Below are 18,997 nucleotides of genomic sequence, written 5' to 3' on the forward strand. Positions count from 1 at the left end.
AGGCCTGACTGCTGCAGCAGCTAACACAGTTAAAAGAGAAAACAAGTGCTGCAGAACCTACACTCTCAGGTAACATATACTGCCAAACATTCTCTTCATGTTAAGAGTTAAATTGGATTTTTACCTTTAGCTATTTTCAGCTCAGTGTGAAGGGATGGTTTTGCATTAATTCAAGTGGTGAAGTCTAGCCTGTAATGAATTAAGGTAGAATAATAACTTTAGACTTTGAAGACATCTCTGAGAGATCTTCTGTAAAGGGAACATCTCATAAGTCTTCTGGAGCAGGATAGGCCCAAAGTTTGCAAATAAATTAAGTGTATGCTTTAAGCTGCATTTGTTCACCAAAACACTGAAATATCTTCTTATTTCTTCTCTGAATTAGAATGGATTTGAGTGAATACTTCAACATGTATTTGTTTTGCTGGTCCTTAAACTTAATGTGCAGTCAATGCTGTGCTTCAGTTTCATACTCTTAGTACATGGGCAGCCTTATGAAGCTAAAATCTTAACTTCCAGTTAAAACAGGATATTAAAAATTACAAATTGGAGGATACAAGAGGAAGAAGGGGTTCTCCATGGGAGGTACGTATGCCCTTCCCGAATCAGAATGAGGAACAAACAAGCGGCTGTTTCCCATTTCTGCAGCCACGGCTGATAGCATCGGAGCTGTAGCAGCTCCTGCCAGTTACTACAGTTAAGGTGGTGCCAGCCTTTGCAAGAGAAGCCCTATAGACACCATCTAACAACTTGGCCATAAACACTTGTTTCACACTGAGACTTGGCACCAGAAGTATCAGTCCTTCGGCAGTTCTGAAAACATTTTCCTCCAGCCCGGTCCTGAGAATTCCACAAGAGTTTCAAAGCAGAATATCTACGATTTATAAAGTTTCCTTTTGGGCCTTCCTGTTGCTTCAAAACAACTTCGTATCTCTGAGTGAACTGAGACACCCTCTTGCTCATCAGAGCAAGGGAAAGCTCCACTTCTTAACCTCCTCAGCGTAAAGAGCATGACACATTAATTGTTTACTGTATGAATTATGCTGACAGGTATCTTTAAATATGTGCACGTCTGTATTTCCTCTTCTGATATATCCTGCATGTGAGGCCCTCCAAGTGATCCGTAAGCCCCGTGTGCTCTCTCAGTGTCATTTTCACCATCACAGCCCCAGCTTTTCATCTCCCTGCTCAGCCTACCAGCTAAGACCTGCATTTCCACCAACACACACAGTTTGTTCTTTTTTTCTGCTTTACTGCTCATGGATAACTTTCCATTGAACACAACTACTTCAGGGATGCGGGAGGCACCTACCCCTTGACGTCTCCTCCTGCTGGCAGGGCTCTTTGTCCCCAAGCAAAGTGACATTGCCGTGTGGCCACATTGCTGCTGAGGGCAGTGACTGTAGCAGGACAAGGAAATCACGCTGCAGGGCTCATCTCCTTGCCACGGAGAGGGCCTGGGTGGGGAGCAACTTGGCTTACCCCTCCTTCCCCTGGCATGCGGTCCTCATGAGAGAGGAGAGAGGCTGTGAAACCCCATCTTCCCTTCTCTAGCCACAGCCGTGGTTGTGTTGATGACTTTTGGTTCCCTTTTTGGTATTTGCTCCCATTTCAGCTTCACTCTAGCTCGGAGAGAAAAAGCCCCGCTCCAGCTCCCCGCTCGCATCCCATGGTGGCACAAAGAAGTGATCCGAGGCGGCGACTCAGGCAGCCTCCTCTAGCCCACAGGCAGCTGGCCTTGTGGCCTCCACTGGCAAAAGGCGAGGAACCTCCATGTCACCAACATTCACACGGGGCTCGCAGTGTTCTCCGTTTGACTGAGGTTGCCCTCTGCCCGTCCTTTTGATTTCAAACACCGGGGCCTCTTTGGTTTTGGGATTCCCCACGGCCTCTGACAGCTGCTGCTGTCACCTGGGGATCACCCCCTTCCTCCAGGGACCTGGAGGCCAGGCCCAGGATGGTTCAGGCCCAGCCTCAGACACCGATGGCGTGTCCAGACCAGGAGGGAGGGCAGAGCATGGGGCAAGGAGCCAGCAGGAGAATTTCCCTGCTGCAGGAAAGAGACGGCTCCGTCCCGTGAGTCAGCGCCGCGCACCTGCAGGGCTGGGGCTGTGCCGAAGAGCGCCCGTCCCTGCTGAAAAGGGCGTTTGTTCGAGGCAAGCGCTCAACAAATCTCTTATCTGCCCCGCAAATTGGGAAGTGGCAGCTCATTTAAACCATGCCGCACATGGGCCTGAGGGAGGGGATGTGAAATCAGGCAACAGTGGAAATCCCGCAGAAGCAGAGACGGTGAAAAGACAAAGCCACCCTCTGAATGTTGAACTTTTTTTTTTTTCTTTCCTCTGAATAAAGGAAATTTATCTGCTCTCAACAGAGAGGGGAAGAAATTACATTGCCTGTGGTAATGCTGCCCTGAAGGAGGAACTAACCAGGTTTGCTGTGGTGTAACAGAGAGCAGAAAGCTGCTGAGGTGTGGAGGGATCGTGTGCTGCTCACACTGGCTCTTGTGAAACAGCGTTCAGCACAGAAACACGCCTGGCACCCAGCCTCCAACCCAGCCAAACGTGGCCTAACAAGGATGTCTTCAGCCTGACATCCCCTTGAAGATGTGCAGTACCCACTAATTCAGTAGCTGTTGATTTTATTTTAAGGAACAAAAAGGTAGATTGGGCTCATGTAGCTCCCTGTACAGGGAGAAGCGGCTCTGAGGCAGTGAGCCTTGCTGCCTGCCATTTTCTACCACCCCTTCTCCCTGCTCCCCCCAGCTGCCAGTGGCTACCAAAGGGGAGAATTTCCCAGGTCCTTACGCAGGCAATTTGGCAACTGTGCTTACACCCAGGGCTCCTTGAAAGCTGGGGAGATCCTGCATGTGTGCAGCCAGCCTGGTGCTTTTTGGAAGTGTTGGTCCTATCTGGATTTTCCAGACCTTCTGCTGCTGCTGGAAGATATTCAGCAGGGAGTCCCCACGGTTCCTTCCACCCCAATAACCAAGCCCTGGGGGATGCAGGCACATTTTACAGGGACTTTGTGGTGTGTGGTGGCTGGGGACTGGGCAGGCTGAATGGGACAGGTTGTCACTGCAAGGGGACCTGTGTGAAAGTGACAAAGGGCGAATGAAGCCTGTGGTCTGGCTCGGGGTTTGCACCAGGCAAAGGGAGATCGCAATCTGGTACGCTCCGTAGTTTATCACTTCTGAAACAACACCTTACTCTATCAGTTCCTCTCTTTGTTATCAGAGCAAAACTCACACTTTCCTAGCTGAAAGTTCAGTCTAAACATAAATGTCACTGAAAACCCAGTGAGATCTTTGGTTTTCTAGTTTCATTCTCCTGAGCTGCGGGGAAGATTATGCAACAGGAACAGTGGGGTGAATCATCTTCTGGCATTGCAGTAAATTAGGAAATGTTTGCTGCGATGTAGTATGGGTTTCTACTGTCTATTTGTGGTCTTTTTTTTTTTTTTTTTTTTTTTTTTTTTTTTTTTCCAGTGGATCTTAGTGTCTTCAAATTTCAAATTTCTGTCCTTGTCTGAGTTAGGAAAAGGCTTATCAGTAGCTGCTGTAATGCAGCTTTGGAGATGAGCTGCTGTAAGGAAATGATGCTAAAGCAATGCTGAATTTCCTTGCTCAGCAGTTTTCTTCTTTTTCTTTTTTTCTTTTTTTTTTTTTTTCCCCAGGGAATATTCTTGCAATTGTTTGATTCACTTGCTTTGTTTGTCTCCTGTAACCCTTAACAATAAACTAACCCATTAGGTATCACAGCACTAAGGGGAGTAAAGGAGATTGTCCTCAAATGTTTTCTTCTTGAAGCACAGAGCTTGGCAAGATCACAGAGAGACCTCTAGGAGAGTCTGAGTACATCAGCGGAAGGATGAACTGAATGTAACAAACTCATGAGTCAGGCTCACCTCTCCTTCCTTTCAGATTCTTCTGTTTTGTGGGTTAAAAAAAAAGTGTTGTCTTGAGGCATAAGAATTCACACTTTCAGTCTTCCTGTTCCACATGTAAGGACATAAATCATTTTTAGTAGGAAACTGAAAGGTTAAGAGAAATATCAATACCGTGAGATTCAATGTAAAACTGTGAAAACTCGAAATAGTCCAAGGGACATTACCAGACACTTGGTTAAGATGTGTGATGCCACAGATACCCTCTGTGTAAAGATGCGAGCCTTAATTGCAACTTCATTTCTGCTTATTCCTTGTGCCACTCTATATTTTTAGATCAAAGGATTAGAAGATAGAAAGTCCTACAAACATATGAATATAGACCAGAAATAATACAAATGAACCCCCTTGTTGATAAAAAGTATGGTCCCGAGTTAGGGGACCAGTTCTGAGCTACACTATCTGTTATGCTTGATATAAACTTAAACTCCAGGCAAATAATAAGGGGCATGAGCTTATTAGCTTGTTCTGCATAGTACTTCATGTTCATTTTGTCCAAATAAGAAAATATGAACTTATTTTGCTGTGGAAATCAAATAAGGCATCAAAGCCCAATTTCCTAAAGAATATCTATCAGTTTGTTTGAAGCAGACATTTTTATGACTAGCTATGTTAACAAATCCAAACTAAGTATCCAATCTGTCAAGGAGAAAAATAAGTTTAGAACGAAAGTAAGTATTGCTCGTTAAACTTTAATGGCAAGGCATTTAAAAGAAGAAAGCCATCCATTATAATGTTGGTGGAATAGTGCGTTGTCAGATTCTCCGGAGAGGATTTTTGTCATGATGTTTAAATATATTATATTAAGGGATGGTTGTTACTCAGTTTTCTAAACAGAAGAATTTCTAGAGGAAAAGTTTATGAGCAGCATATATCCTCTCGTGAAAATTTCCTTAACAGCACAGCAATTAAAAACTGCTGGGCACCGATGCTCCCTGTCCCAAAGCACATACGTGGGGAAGGGTTGTACTGATGCTTATTTCATGCCAGCTTTATGCCCGACTGTATGAGAAGCAACAGAACAGCCAGCGCAAAGCTGGGCTAAAAAGCATGTATTAATATCCAGAGGAGAGCACAGAATAGCCTTGAATGGATTATTCCACCTTTGGGAACCTGCAGGATCAAGAACATCTGTGATTAGTATCTGCTACTAGTAAGAGAGCCATTGCTTTGAGCGCTGGTAATGAATTTAGACTCGTGTTGATAAATCCAGACACTGCTCACCTGCTTATCACATCTGAATTTTGTGTCCTGCTTGATCTCTGGTTAATGTAAGCTCACGCTGCCAAAGCGCATCGCCAGCAGTCTGTTAAGCAGTAAGTAGGTCACTATGAGGCCTCTAAGGAAGAAGCAGCCCTGCCTCTTCCTGGTGCCTGGGACTGCTTTCAGAAAGGGTCTCCTGAATAAGCCAGATAGAAGGTGCTTGAATGGAATTCTTCCCCCTTCGTATAGCTCCACTGACCGGATAGAAATTTTAGATAGATGCACTCTCATCCCTGACTTTATTTGCCTTTTGCAAGACAGAACTTGTTCTGCATTTCCTTTACTAACCCCTAGCTCAGTGCTCATATCACATGGCTCCCTGACTCAAATCAGTCTTGCACGTGCAAAAGAAGTGCTTTCCCTTTTAAAGCCAATTTATTTTTAAATGATACACGTGAGTGATTGTCTTTATTTTTTTTTATAAAGTACTTCTCTTCCCAGAAGAAAGGAAAAGAAAGAGCTAGAAAGGCTTGGTCGAGCTTTCTCTCTGTTAATCTCAGCACAGCCACCGCACAGTCTGGTGGTGCCCCTGCTGATGGATGCAGCCCTATCTCCAGCCATCTCTGCCTGGCAGCGCGAGAGCGTGCAAACTCTTTGAACCAAAGATTGCCACCTCTGCAATCTTTAATGATTTAATGCCTTTAATATCACTGTCTCGTCTCACTTTCTTTAGTTGCAAAACACTATGAGCTCACTGCACCCGTCTTGAGTAAAACACGGCTATTACAGCAGATGCTGCAGCTCTGCCTTGATGCTAAGGCTTGCTGAAATCTTTGCCAAACTTTCCTCACTTGGCTTGTTTTCATGCCAAAGGCCTTGCCATGGTCCACTTTGCCATGAGGTTTTGTTCGCTCTTTCGATTTAAATTAAATCAACTGACAAATTTCAGCCACTTCTGAAGGGAGGGCAGACTGAAATAGGTTATTTTACCTCTTTTACAGTAGCTCCTTGGCCTTTCCTCTGCAGCAATCCTGGAGGATAAAAGTGAGGGCAATGAAACTGGGAACAGCCACGTTAGGGGATGGGGCAAGAGATACATGCAGAAGGAGAGTGGGGAGAGAGACTAGAAATGGAAAGGAGTAGGAGTTGTGGAAGGAACCAGAGAAGACACAGACCTGTTGATCTGTCTGTGACCCCACCAACCCATTTATTATGAATTACAGAGCCACGTCCTGGATTTCCACTCAGTTTCAATCAGCACACAGGCAAGACCCTGCCTGGGGGTTAGTTAGGACTGAAAGGTGATGGAGGCTGTGGCCGGATGGGCCCCTGCTCCATTTCTTGCAGAAGGTGGGAAGCATATGGTGAATTAAGGAGGAAATTAGAGAAAGAACCAGTTAATGCAGCTGAAAACTGACCTGGAAAAGTGCATGTACAATCCTTGTCTCTTCAACAGAACTGTTGGGCAGTTTTAGGGAAGACACTTTACAATATTCCCAGATGGCCACTAAATTTACATCCTTTATTTGCCCATTTCCTGACTCCCAGCTGGATCTGAGGTCAGCCAGGCTTCGAGGGGCTGCAGCGCTACAGGGAACTACAATCTCAGACACATCGTGTCCCAAACCAGAATTGGTGAGTGCTTTTGAACTTGATTTCTCTCTGCCTCACATGTCATCTATAAACCAAGAATAATACCACCCCCACATCTCACAGGGGAACGGTGAAAAATAAATTATTGCCATTAAAATAATGCGTGTCATCAGTGCCCTATGAGAGCTCATAAGGAAATGAATAATTCTGTCTTCATAAGAGGATTTGAATAATGTGCAGTAAATAAGGCATGGGGCCACACGTTGCACAACCAGGAAGAACAAGAGGTTGAATAATGGTTCACTAAGCAAGTTTGTACATGGAAAGAGACAGGACTCCTACCAGGAAAATCTTGCAGTCATAGGGTAGAAGATAACATCGTAATACAAGGGCACGTTATGTTCAAATACACTCAGTGAGCATCCCTTCTTAGTGGCACTACCTACCTTGTGAGCACTTGATTTCATCACCATTTGAGTACTTGATTTTGATAAAATTAGTCTTCCTGTGAAAAAGAAGCACAGTTCAAGTCAGAGATAAGCTGGATACCTTGTGTGCAACAAAAAGGGTAGGGGTCACTTTGAGGTGGAAAAGATTTCTTGCTTTTCAGTCTCTGCCCACCACTGGTTCCCTGCCCACACCTCTTCGAACAATTGTCTAGAGAGTTTCCTGTTCTCAGAGCTACCACAAACCTGGGCAGAAGCTGCTGTGTTTGTCTGCACTCGTGTCCCCATTCCTGGGACGCCAGCAGGGAGCCCCACGGAGCTTTGGGGAAGGCTCTCTTTGGGGAAGGAGCTTTGGGAACAGCTCTCCAGCAACCTGCTAAACACCACTCACTGAGCCCTTCCATCACAGCCCCCCAGCTGTGGCTCGAGCTTTGCAGCATGGTGCTGGGGTTTGCCTCTGGCCATGGTCGTGTATGCTGGGGACAGTGGGTTGGCTGCATCTGGCATGAGATGAGTAGCAGCCGTGCACAAATGGTGGGAATGTCAATCTGCACTCAGAATCACCCTAGGATGGCCTTTTGGATGCAGCTTCTCAATCAGCAAAGCAGTGACACTGGCTGGAGGTCACTAGCAGCCCATTTGTTTTCTTCTGCTAGAGATTGGAGCAGCTCTGTTCCACCTCCATCCACAACAGCCCAGGTCATGCGCATGGAAAATGGCAGAACTCCCACCTGCTGCAGTGGGAGCAGTTTTGGAGCACTAGCTTTCTTTTCAGCTGGGTTGTATAGACATTTTTTAAAATATTTTTTCTTCTCTGAGGCTTCCCAAAAGAATTATAGAATCATTTAGATTGGAAAAGGCCTTCTGGATCAAGTCCAACCATCAAGCTGACCTACCAAGTCCCATCACACTAAACGAGGTCCCCTAGTGCCACAACCACGTCCCTCTGCACCACATTGACACTAAAGGAAAGCATCAGGGATGTACAGTGTTATGCATCTGTCCATGAGTAGACTGCTTATGGATGTGCAAGGGGTCTCCTGCTGTTTCCCACTGTAAGGTCCTGCTCTTTGCCTTTGAAGCATGGGGTGATGCTTCTTTTCGAGCACTGCTTGCTGCAGTTCTAAGTGCCTCCATCATTTCAAATGGATTTCAAAGTCACCTGCCAGACTTGGACTTCTGGTACTGCTCAGTTAAATAAAATAAAAGGATGAAAACTGTTGTAAACCTAAACAGCTATGTGTCACATGTCTGGCATAACAGGGGCTGTCTTTGCTTCCTGGGGAATGTATTTTCCTGCTCCTCTGTCTCTGAATATTTATGCGGCAACTCCCAGACACTTGGCTGTAAAGAGCTGACTGTAGAAATAAATGATTTACGAAACAAGTGACCTTAATCTGGGAGACCCACCAGCCTTGGGTCTATCTCGAGTTTCCCTTCTGTGGCTGCTGCAGTAATCTCCAGTTTACGAAGCTGAAGGCTGCGGGAACCAGGGAGACGAGCGATCCTTGTGCATGGCCTCTGCACAGCTGCACACTTAGCTTTTCTCTCCTGGGTCAGTCTTCAAAAGAACTTTGTCAAGGCTGATAAACTTAAAATTAGCCTCAGCAGCTCCAAGAGCAGCGTGAGCATATCTCCCTGTCTCTCCTCTGTCTCGTGGCTGTGTCTTTATTCGGCCGGTGGTGGCTGGAAACCAGACTTCTTGCATATTTACGTGTTGTGTGGACAGACATGCGGGAGGAGAGTGAAATAAATGTCTCGGTTTGTGCTGTCCTCAAGTCCACGTTTCCACTGACTCCACCAGGTGTTGGGTTGGGCCCCAGATGGGAACCAGGGTAGTGGGAGACAGTTCTATTAGCACAGGAGTGCTGTTATACGTACAGTGCATGCCAGTAAATGAGAATTTCCTGTCCTCCGCAGCTCTCTGTGTGTCTCCTCTGCCGGCAAATCCCGCGGGGAAGGGAGTGTCTCCGATGCCGTGTTTGTTTAGTGCCTAGTACAATGAGGCTGTCTTCCAGTTGGGGCCACTTGATGCGACCACAATACAAATAATAATGATTCTAATAATAAAATGCAGACTTCAATGGGATGTGGGTCAAGCTGCTCAGAAGCGTTGGCCTTTCTTGCTGACTTGCTTCCTCCCACTTCCTCGCTTCCTCCTCCGGTAGAAGAGCACTTCTACATCATCAATTCCCAAAGGTGGTTGTCCTCACTGTTGTTTGGCTCTGCAGGAAGCACCATTGCTTAAGACACTTGGCCTTCATCTTATTTTTTCCACTGACGTGTCGCAGAATTTCTCTTTCCACACCCTTGACTCCCCGGGAACATCTGCCTGCTCGGATCCTCCTCCCGAGCACACCGTGCGTGGACGTGGCATCTGTGGCTCGCTCCAGCCCTGAAGGCAGGGGAGAAGAGGAGATGCCATGAACAGAACAAGCTGGTGGGGGCTCAGCAGGGCTTGCACCACCTCCTGCTGCACGGTGGGTTTCTCGGCAGCCCCGCCATGGGAGCAGCGGGTGAACAAGCAGCTTCTTCCCACAGCACTTTGTGGATGTGGTGGCAAACCAGTTTAACTTTGCGACCAGGGCTGGTTTCAATTTTGCTTTTCACAGAGCGCTTCATTGACAAAAAGGGCCCTCGGCTAAAACAGTCCTTTGTTTTGGTTGGAATTTTCCAAGTTTTCCGACAAAACTGCACACAAGGGTTTTGATTTTCTGTCACTTAATCGGCTCCTCTATTGGAAAAACAGAATCTGAGAGAACATATTGAGACCTAAATAAATGCGTCTTCCTGTGAAATCTCAGTAGGAAGACGCAATAATTAAAGAAAAAAAAAATTGTGAAAATTTTGAACCAAACAGCCATTTCTGCAGAGAATATATATAGAGTTTTCCAACCAGCTTTACCAGTGACCTGTAATTAAAGAGGAGTCCAAGCCACAAAGTTCAGAACCAGACTTTCCCAGAATTTATGGGTGTCCCTGTCTGGGTTTGGTTCAGCCCAGTGTGAGCCATGCCAAATTCCGAGCCGAGATCCAGCTCCCACCTCATCCCGAGGAGATGGTTTGGGGGCACCTCTTCGTAGCAAGCACCAGCCCAGGGGCCAGTGGGCTGAGCATCCCACTCTGGCTCAGTGGAGCTGGCTCACTTCCACCCTGTCTGAGCCATGGGTACGGAAATCGGGACAGGCAGAGGTGTTTGTACAGCTCTTACGCTGGGAGAGCTCCTGCTAGAACACGATTGCTGAATCACAATGGCAAATCACTATGGCAAATCACAATGCTTTGGAAATTAAAGCCAGTTGGGGCAATAAAAAAAAATAAAAAATAAAGAAAATACAAAATGTAAGGAGAGAAAGCAAAAAGAAGGAAATTGCACAGATTTTATTCAAGAAACGGCAGCAGTTGCTTGCAAGCCACGGGCTGCCAGAAACCCAAAGGGATTCCTCATTCTCCCCTGAATGGCAGTAGGAGAGGTAATTAGCACAGCCAGGCTGTGTCCAGGGGTCTGGAGAGGGGTCTCAGGTCTCCTTGCACTTGGTGCAGTGAGGAAACAACTCGTTACACCCTCAAGCTATGTATTTCTCTGCTAGATGCTATGGGGCAGTTTTTCCAGCAAACGCTGCATCTTGGATGCTGACCTCCTTAGAAAATCTGGCCCCACCAGCCGGTGCCAAGTTCCTGAAACACTGTCCCTGGGCGATTTTGAAAACATGCCCACACCTGTCCTCATTTCGCATCGCTATCGACTTCAGAAAATCTTTAGATTGGCGTGATTTCAGCATTGTTTTTAATTCCCTCTGCCAGGTGTTGTTTGTGGAAACATGCTGTCCTTGCCACAGTGCATTATGTCTTAGAACAACTTCATCTCATGTTTTGGACCCAAACCAACGTGCTATTCCTAAAGGCTAATAAAAATGCTTATTCTATTTTATTGTTGTGAATGTGCTGGGGTGGTTTGAAAGGGATCCCAGGGTCTGATGAAAGCAGGTTACCTGTCTTGCTCCTTGTTGAGACTGGCCAGGGCAGGCTGCCAGCAACAGCTGTTTCTTAATTGCACAGACACTTATCTTGTTCTGACACCACATGCAAACATTAATGTTTTTCTGCAAATATGAATTTGGAGATTGACTCTGTGGGCTTTCAAAAGCCAGTGGTATTCTTCAGTGCATCAGAAGAGGTGGATGGAAGGGCAAAGTCTTGGGGACACATCTGACAACATCATCCACATCCAAAAGACCTCAAAATATTGGGAAGAAGATTGGCCAACACGGTGTGGTGACCCTGGGCTCAGAACCCACCTGGGGACATAACATTTTTTTGGTGCACGGTGCACACATGCTTGTCACAAGCATGCAGTAAAATCACGGGTGGAAAAAACACTGCACGGCTACGCTGGAGCTGCCCTGTCCATCGGTATGGCCGTGCTGCCTGTGCACAGTGAATGTTGGTGATTCACTGCTTTTAGAGTAGTTTTGCAAGACCTGGAGCTTTTCAGATCTGCAGGGCCTAGAGGTTCTGCCAAGAGGGTGCCAGCACCAGCAGATGGCTGCCTGCCTGCAGTCCTAGCTAAGAAGCCATTTGTCCGTGGTTTAAATCTTATTCTATACCAATACATCTCTGTTTTACTCCTCCATCTAACAACTCAATCCTCTAAAAATGCTCTACACCAGCTGATCATGGACTTCGGTAGACTCTTCCTTTTCTTACACCAGCTCAAGAAAGAGCAGAATCACACCACATGCCTTTAAGACATGGGGGCTAATCTAGTATGAAAATTAAATGCTGGTGGGAGCTTTAAACAGAGCAGCACTGACCCAGCTTCCTCCCTGACGTGGCCATCCCTGGTGACTTCGGGGCTTCTTCCTGGACCTCCTGGGCTCACACAGCCCATCAGGATCTCCTCACAGTCACACCAGCGTACATCTCTGGTTATTTGAGTGCTGGTGATGTCCATGGCAAGGCAGCTTCGGTTTCTGCAAGTTCCGCAGAAGTGACCTGCCGCCCACATGCTCCAACATGGATCTCTAATTTTCCACCCGAGGAAGCCCGGCTGTGTGTTTGGGCGGGAGCATTTCTCAAGGTTCCCAGTGCCGCGTGGCTTTTGGCAGAGGGATTTATTTTTGGTGCTGATCCCTAAAGCCAAAACCCCGCTCCTCCCTGTGCTCTGACCGCCGGTGCTGGGAGGCTGCTGTAAACAGCATCAGAGGAGGCAGCAGATAGGGAGGGCGAGCTGGGAGCGCAGGGATGGGCATGATACATCTCCCTTGGTGTTACTATGATTTGTAATTAAGGTTTCCCTGGTGAAGACATGAGATCACCGGGGAAAGGGGACCTTGAAATATCTCTGTCTCTTGTTCAAGGCGTGACATTTAAGATTGCCCCCACTAAAGAAGAGCCCTTGAACAGAAAAGAGCAGCTGGAAGAGTCAGCGTTGGTCATCAGCTGTCTGTCTTCCTCTCTCATCCTCAGTCCCATGAGAAATCCTATGGAATTTAACAGGCTTAAATAATAGCTTCCTGAAAGATTAAATTGAGTCATTGTTCTAAAAAAAAAACACCCTACAATATATGACAGTGATCTTTCTAAAGCTTCCCTTCAAAAATCTGCAGTGGGTTAATCCTTCTGCATTACATTAAACGGCTGATTCAAGTGATTCATAAACGAGGGCCGGGTCTGCTCTGGAAGCTTTCCCTCGCACAGTTTTGCTGCTCAGGACCATGAGTTTTCACCTCATTTATGGGCCAGCCGAGGCCCTTCATGTACCCCTGCCACCAGGCTGAGGAAAGCTTTTGCTGCTGTAACCTTGTGATGCCTTCATGCAGGGAAAGCATTTCTTTCACCAGTACAAACCCTCCTTGTGATGGGACACGTTGTGGTGTTAGGGACACATGGTGGTGTTAGGGACACACACGTCTTGGTGCTACTCACTGGAAACCACTGCTTGTGAGGCCCAGACTCTGCGGGGCTGAGGCCTAGCTGGAGACCAGCCATAAAACACCAGGGGCAGGAGAAGAAGCTACTGACCTGTGCTGCAGCTCCCTTGTGAACAGATGTCTCTGCAGCTCAGACATAAAAAAAAAAAGGGCAAAGAGCTGTTAAACCCACTCCTTCTCCATCCCCTGACACGTGGCACATAGCACTGAATCCCATCTTCTCTGAGGGGTAGTTCCCTCCTTCTGTTTTCTGAGTTTTGCTGCCATCTTTTACTTTCTCTTTCTTTCTTTGAAATGGATGAACCTCTCACATCCCACGTGCACACTGCACTTACAGAAATCACAACTTCCCGATTTTTCTTAAAATCAAGAGTGAAATGCTGCAGTGGGAGCAGAAGAGGGATGATCAGGCAGTAGCTGCCCAAACAGTACAGAAAGGAAAGCAGCCTGGAAAGGGAACAAGCACCCACAGCAACTCATCTGCTGGTGGCATGACACATCTCCACTGGCCTTTTTCCTCCCCAAAACCGAACTTGGTGGATGCCTGGGTGCTGTCCCTGTGCTGAGGGTGACGTGGGGACGTGTGCAGGGAGCAGGGGGCAGAGGAACCGGCCTGGCCCCCACCTGCTGGGGCTCAGGGCTTTGCAGTGGGTGCTTCTGAACAACACCAGTGACGAACTGAAACCTATCAACGTGCCCCAAAACATATTTTTTTTTTTTATTTTTCCTAGACTTGGTGCTGGGCACTGGTGAAACTGGCTCAGGTGGGTTCAGCTTGTGATAGCAATCCACCTGGGCATGGGCACAGGGCAGTGCCAGCGGGGTGCTGCCATCGTGCTTACCTCTTGCAGCATGCTGTGTGTCCTCAGGAGCATCCCCTCTGCCAAGAATTGTGTCAGAAAGCCCCTCGCTTTGCTTCGAAGCCCTTGCTCAAGTCTAGGAGCTGTCATCAGAGCATCCTGGGCGATGCCAGCAAAGCCTCCCTTTACCTGGCTGCTTGATGTGCTTAAAAGGAAGATTATTGTTTTGTCAGTCAAATACTGGGGCTCCAATGAGGAATATTTTCCGTCTGCAGGGGAAAAAAGTCTCTGTGAGTTCCAGGCAGACAGCAGGGAGGGATCCAAGGGGCTGGGTTTCCATGCACGCAGCCATCCCTCCTCGGTGCCCTGGGAGGGAGAGGAATAACCCCAGGTGCCGGAGCTGGTGGCATGAGCAGGGCACAGAGAGGATGCAAAACAGCCCCACTGTTGTGCCCACCCATTCCCATACAGCACACTTCTGTTGTCTCTGCTGGAGCAGTAAATCTGCCCACCTCCCTCCTGCATTCCCAGCATTGCACAGGCATGGGCTATATGGCTTACTGGAACGGGCTTGCCCAAAAGTTTTTCATTAATGTTTTACCATGAAAAAATATACACGCCAAGCCACACGAGCATGTGGTTTCAATCCCTTAAAACACTGATTCATAAAGTGTTTAGCAAACATTCTCTCCTGCATCTGCAAACAATAGCTACTCCCAGACTTTCACTGGCCTGTGATCACTGCTGCTAAAAGCATTAGCCCCTCCGAAATGAAAAAGGTGAAGCTGCTTTCTGAGTGACAGCCACCACTCCAAACAGCTCTGGCACTTAACCTGGTGTCCTGATATCCTCAGGAAGAGGGACGGTCATGATTTGCTCATTTGGCAGCACCTAGAGCAGCGGGGCTGCAGCAGCTCCGAGGGCTGGGAGAACGGCTTTGGTCCTTCTGAGCACCTTTAAAATGAAACAGAGGAAAACAGAACTTGAGAAAACACACACACAAACCCCAAAGCTGAAGCACCCAGTGTGAGCAAAACATAAGGATCAAATAAAGCCACGAGCTCTGGTGCAGGAAGACCTGGAGCTCCCCACTTTGGAGGGCAGGAGGCCACACCGTAACAGCGCTGCTCCCTGTTTGCTTCACCATTCTTTGCCTGGGGAGACCGCTGCCAGGGTCAGGCACTCGCCTCCACCTTTTTGGGGTGAGTGAGGGCTGCCAGCACCCCTGAACCACTCTGCCTTTCATCCTTGGCATCCCTGAGCTGCTCTCCCTTTTTGTCCTTGACGGCGGAGGTGAGTCACCGGCGGTGGCTCAGCACCAGGTGAAATACCAGCTCCCAGCTGAACCGCTCCTGACAGCTGTTAAAATAACCTGAGATGAACAGTGCCCTGAAAAATAACAACAGAGCCTGGCCCGGGGCTGGGTCCCTGAAATAAGGCTGCTCAGGTCCTGCTGCTGCCAGCACGCGGATGGATGGCAGAGGAGCACCCAGCCACCGAGATGCTGCTGCAGTTTCCCACACCGAAGCAGGTTTTCCTCGCTGCCCCGAGGAGGCAGAATTAGTCACAGGTGGTTCTTTTCAAAAATACATATGGGCTGACTGGGAGCATATGGTCTGATGGCATATTAATAACAGAGAGCTGAGGTTCCCTGTTACTCACCCGGCGGTGAAGCAGATTGAGGGACAGGCACCTTTCAGAGGGAATGCCTAACGCGGCAGCAGGCATGAATCACCCCTAACCAGGTCACCCTGTTCCTGCAGCCTCCTCTAAGAAAATTAGCCATTTATGGCTATGCGGAAATAGGGTTTTTCCCTGTGTTTAGATGCTGGGTATGAAGCCACAGACTTTCTCCAGGATTCCCCGAGTATTAAAGCACATTCCTGTGGGATACTGGTAATGAATCCCATTTTATGTCCAGAGAAGGAGTTTTGGGTATGGTTTTCTGTCCCTAACGCTGATGCTTATGATGGGCTCAGCCCCACAGACCCCGCTCAGCCACATCTCCTATGGGGTTTGTAGCCTGGTGGGGGCTGCAGCCTTGGCTGGGAGAGCTCTGCCTCACTCACTGCTTTCAGACGGGGATTTGGGATTAAATCCTGCTCTGCTGCCCCTGCCCTGTTGTGCACTGCTGAAAGAGCAGCCAGTGGTCCTGAACAGCAGCCTGCAGCCCCACACACAGTGCTCACCTCACCCTGGCTCCGGTGAGCAGGGTTTTCTGCCTCGGAGGTGATCTTCTTATCTCCTTCAGCCCTGGGGAAAGCTCCAGCTCTGCAGCCAGGAGCAGTGCTGCTTCACACAGACAAAGGAGCTGCTGGATGAAGATGCCTCTGCTAGCTCCAGCTTTGTGCACAGCAAATCCAGAGGGCCAAAACAGCTCTCCTGCAGAAGGATGGGGTCCCTCTGTGGGGGCAGGTAAGGGATGAGACCCCACAGCTTTCAGCACTGAGCTGCTTCTTGCAGCACGTGCCCAGGGATGCACAAAAGCCAGTAAGATCTCCTTGCTTTTGGTGTTAGAAGTGCCCTAACACTGTGTGTGCCAAATTTATAAACTGGGTTTAGCCTCTTTGGAGACAGAGATATGGCATTGTGGTAGACGCAGGAATCAATACAGACCTTATTTTGCCCTGTGTTAATAGCCACCACTTGTTTCAGGTTGCAGCACAAGGCAGGAAGAAAGCACAAACAAGCTGTAAGCCAGCGTTTGAGCCCCAGGGACTCTCAAAACCAACCAAAACCAGAAAGAAAGGGGCCACAACTTGGAAACAGCAACCGAAATGGGGTGGCATGTCCCCAGCTCGTGGTCCTGTGTTCTTCCAAGGTTTGAAGGCAGCACTGCCTGGCTATGCTGCAGCATTAGACCCCTAACACCCACTTCAACACGACTTGCCTACATGGCTAATTGGGTTTTCCTAAAATTAAAGCCAATTGAAAGTCAGGGCAGCTTGGAATTTGCCTAAAAAGGACCCCTTCATCCCCCCAGCATCCTCCTCTGCCTCGTCAGGTAGCTCGAGAGCTCTCAGGAAGGCGAAGCACGGCGATCCCGCTCTGTTTGATTCACACCAAGGAGAGCTCGGCCTGCTCGGGGTGAACATTCAGCTGGATGAAATAAATGTCCAATCTCTTGCAGCACACCGTAAAACAAAGGTGCATGGAAGATTGACTTTTATTGCGAATTTGCCACAGTTGAATTTTCCGGCTAAGAATGTTCCTTCTCTGCTGGGCCTTAAATTTGTCTGCGTGAAGGCGCTGCGGAAAGCCGAGGCAAATGAGTGAAGGTGTGAAATCAATGCACATAAATCCGAGGGCTGTAAGCCCCGAGGCTGAAGCTGAGGCTTGCTGCGATCCATGCAAAGTGCAGGGAGAGCCCTCTGCGTGGCTGCGGGCGAGCCTCTGGGCAGACCTCTCACCTCCTGCTCTCCTTCATTCATCTCTGCTTTTTATTAGTGGGACAGCAAACCTGGCTTTATGGGACAGAAAACCCAGATTTATGGGACAGCAAACCCATCTTTGGGGCAGCAAACCCAGCTTTGGGGCAGCAAACCCAAAGCAGTGCAGGCAGGGGGCCGCTCGGTGCCCGGTCTCGCTGTAGGGCAGCCTTTCCCCAGGGTTTCCACATCCCAAAACCTCATCCCAAAGGCAGAGGGAGCCGAGGGCCGAGCAGCACCCACTGGCTCGGTGTGGCCACGGCCCCAAAGAGTCCCCGAGAGGGGGAAGGCGAAAGCACCGCACTGAGCGCCGGGGCCGTGCTCGGTGTGCGGGCTCCCTCCGGTGGCGACCTGCGGCGGAGCGAGAGGAGTACACGGGGACTGGTGAATATACAGGGCATGGTGCACACAGGGCACGGTGAATACAGGGTGTGGTGCACAGGGCATGGTGCACACAGGGCATGGTGCACAAAGAACATAGCGCACACAGGACGTGGTGCACAAGGCATGGTGCACAGCACAAAGTGTGCAGCACATAGCACACGATACACACACAGCCCTTCTGGGGATGTTCCTGACCCCAAACCCATGATGTCAAGCCTCCAGCCTGGCCTGTGCAAGCTTCACTGCCTTGCAATTTGCCATTTTCCCCATGCCATAGCCTCGGCGCAAGCCCCCTGCAAGACTCCTGCTCCCCAGCTTTCTCCCAGCCCCGGGTTGTGTTGCTGCTGCTCCAGCAGCACAGTGGGTGCCCCTCACCAACCATGGGGCAGGACGGTGAGCAGCAGTGCCTGGTGGCTCAGTGCTGCTGCCCCACAGCAGGGTCTCACAGCTGGGTACCCGGGCACAGGGTGCTGGAGCACCCACAGCCTCACCTGCCCTGAAATCAAGAGGAGCTGAGATGCAGCTGCAGCACCCGAGAGCTCTCTGCCACCTCTGCCCTCCTGCATTTTGGGAGGAGGCTGGGGGAGGACACAGGCTGTGCCTGGGGGCAGGAGAGGAGCTGGTGGCTGCTCCCTGCAGGTGCTCGGAGGGCACGTTAATAATCCTGGGTGGCAGCGCTCGCAGGAGCCGATCCGCCAAGCTAATAGATGTGTTTAGACACGGGAAGGTGTCCATATGCTTTGGTGATTGCATCGCTCTCCCTTATTGCACCACATATGCTGTGCTTTTTGCACCTAATAGGTTTCTAAATTGGCTCTTTCTATCTGAGCGGTCCCCTTAAGTGTTTCCATATCACATCTTTTATGACTAATAAGGCTCCTGTTCACTTAACCTGCGCTGCAATCAGCGTGGGACATGTGCCCATGCCAGCTCTGGCCATGCCCTGCTCCATCCTCCTCCCCATTGTTCCTCTAGGTGGTGTTTGGGCATCGCCACCCCCAGGGGCGGGTGTCCCCTGGGGTGTCCTTGGGGACATCTCAGCAGCGCACCCCCCATTCAGCAGGGTCACAGAGGTTTGCACTTTCCTTGCAAGGCAAGACCAGAGGAAGAAGCAAGGCGATTAGCTGCCCTTTTTGTCACTCTCCAGGCCTTTAAACATGCCCCCATTAGAGAGGAGGACAGCGTGGAGGGACCCTTCTTTGGGGGGGGAGGGTATGGCTTTGAGCTGAAGGGATGAAAGAGGCTGTTGGAAAATGACCAGCGACAAA

At 49.0% G+C, this 18,997-nt stretch overlaps 1 long non-coding RNA gene across 2 annotated transcripts; it reads right to left on the reverse strand.

The window, feature by feature from the left end:
* Window positions 1–11,841: 11,841 nt before the first annotated feature.
* Window positions 11,842–15,474, reverse strand: LOC311442954. 2 transcript variants are annotated; one of them, XR_014696973.1, is made up of 5 exons: window positions 15,105–15,474; window positions 14,751–14,871; window positions 13,960–14,186; window positions 13,209–13,240; window positions 11,842–12,667 (listed from the first exon to the last, which is right to left on the reverse strand). It is a non-coding gene; the product is annotated as an uncharacterized lncRNA (long non-coding RNA). The 2 variants fall into 2 exon arrangements; XR_014696974.1 differs by having other exon boundaries at window positions 14,996–15,474.
* Between the last annotated feature and the right edge of the window lie 3,523 nt (window positions 15,475–18,997).

The sequence above is a fragment of the Aythya ferina genome (assembly GCF_964211825.1).
Source record: "Aythya ferina genome assembly, chromosome: 11".
Classification (NCBI taxonomy): Eukaryota; Metazoa; Chordata; class Aves; order Anseriformes; family Anatidae; genus Aythya; species Aythya ferina.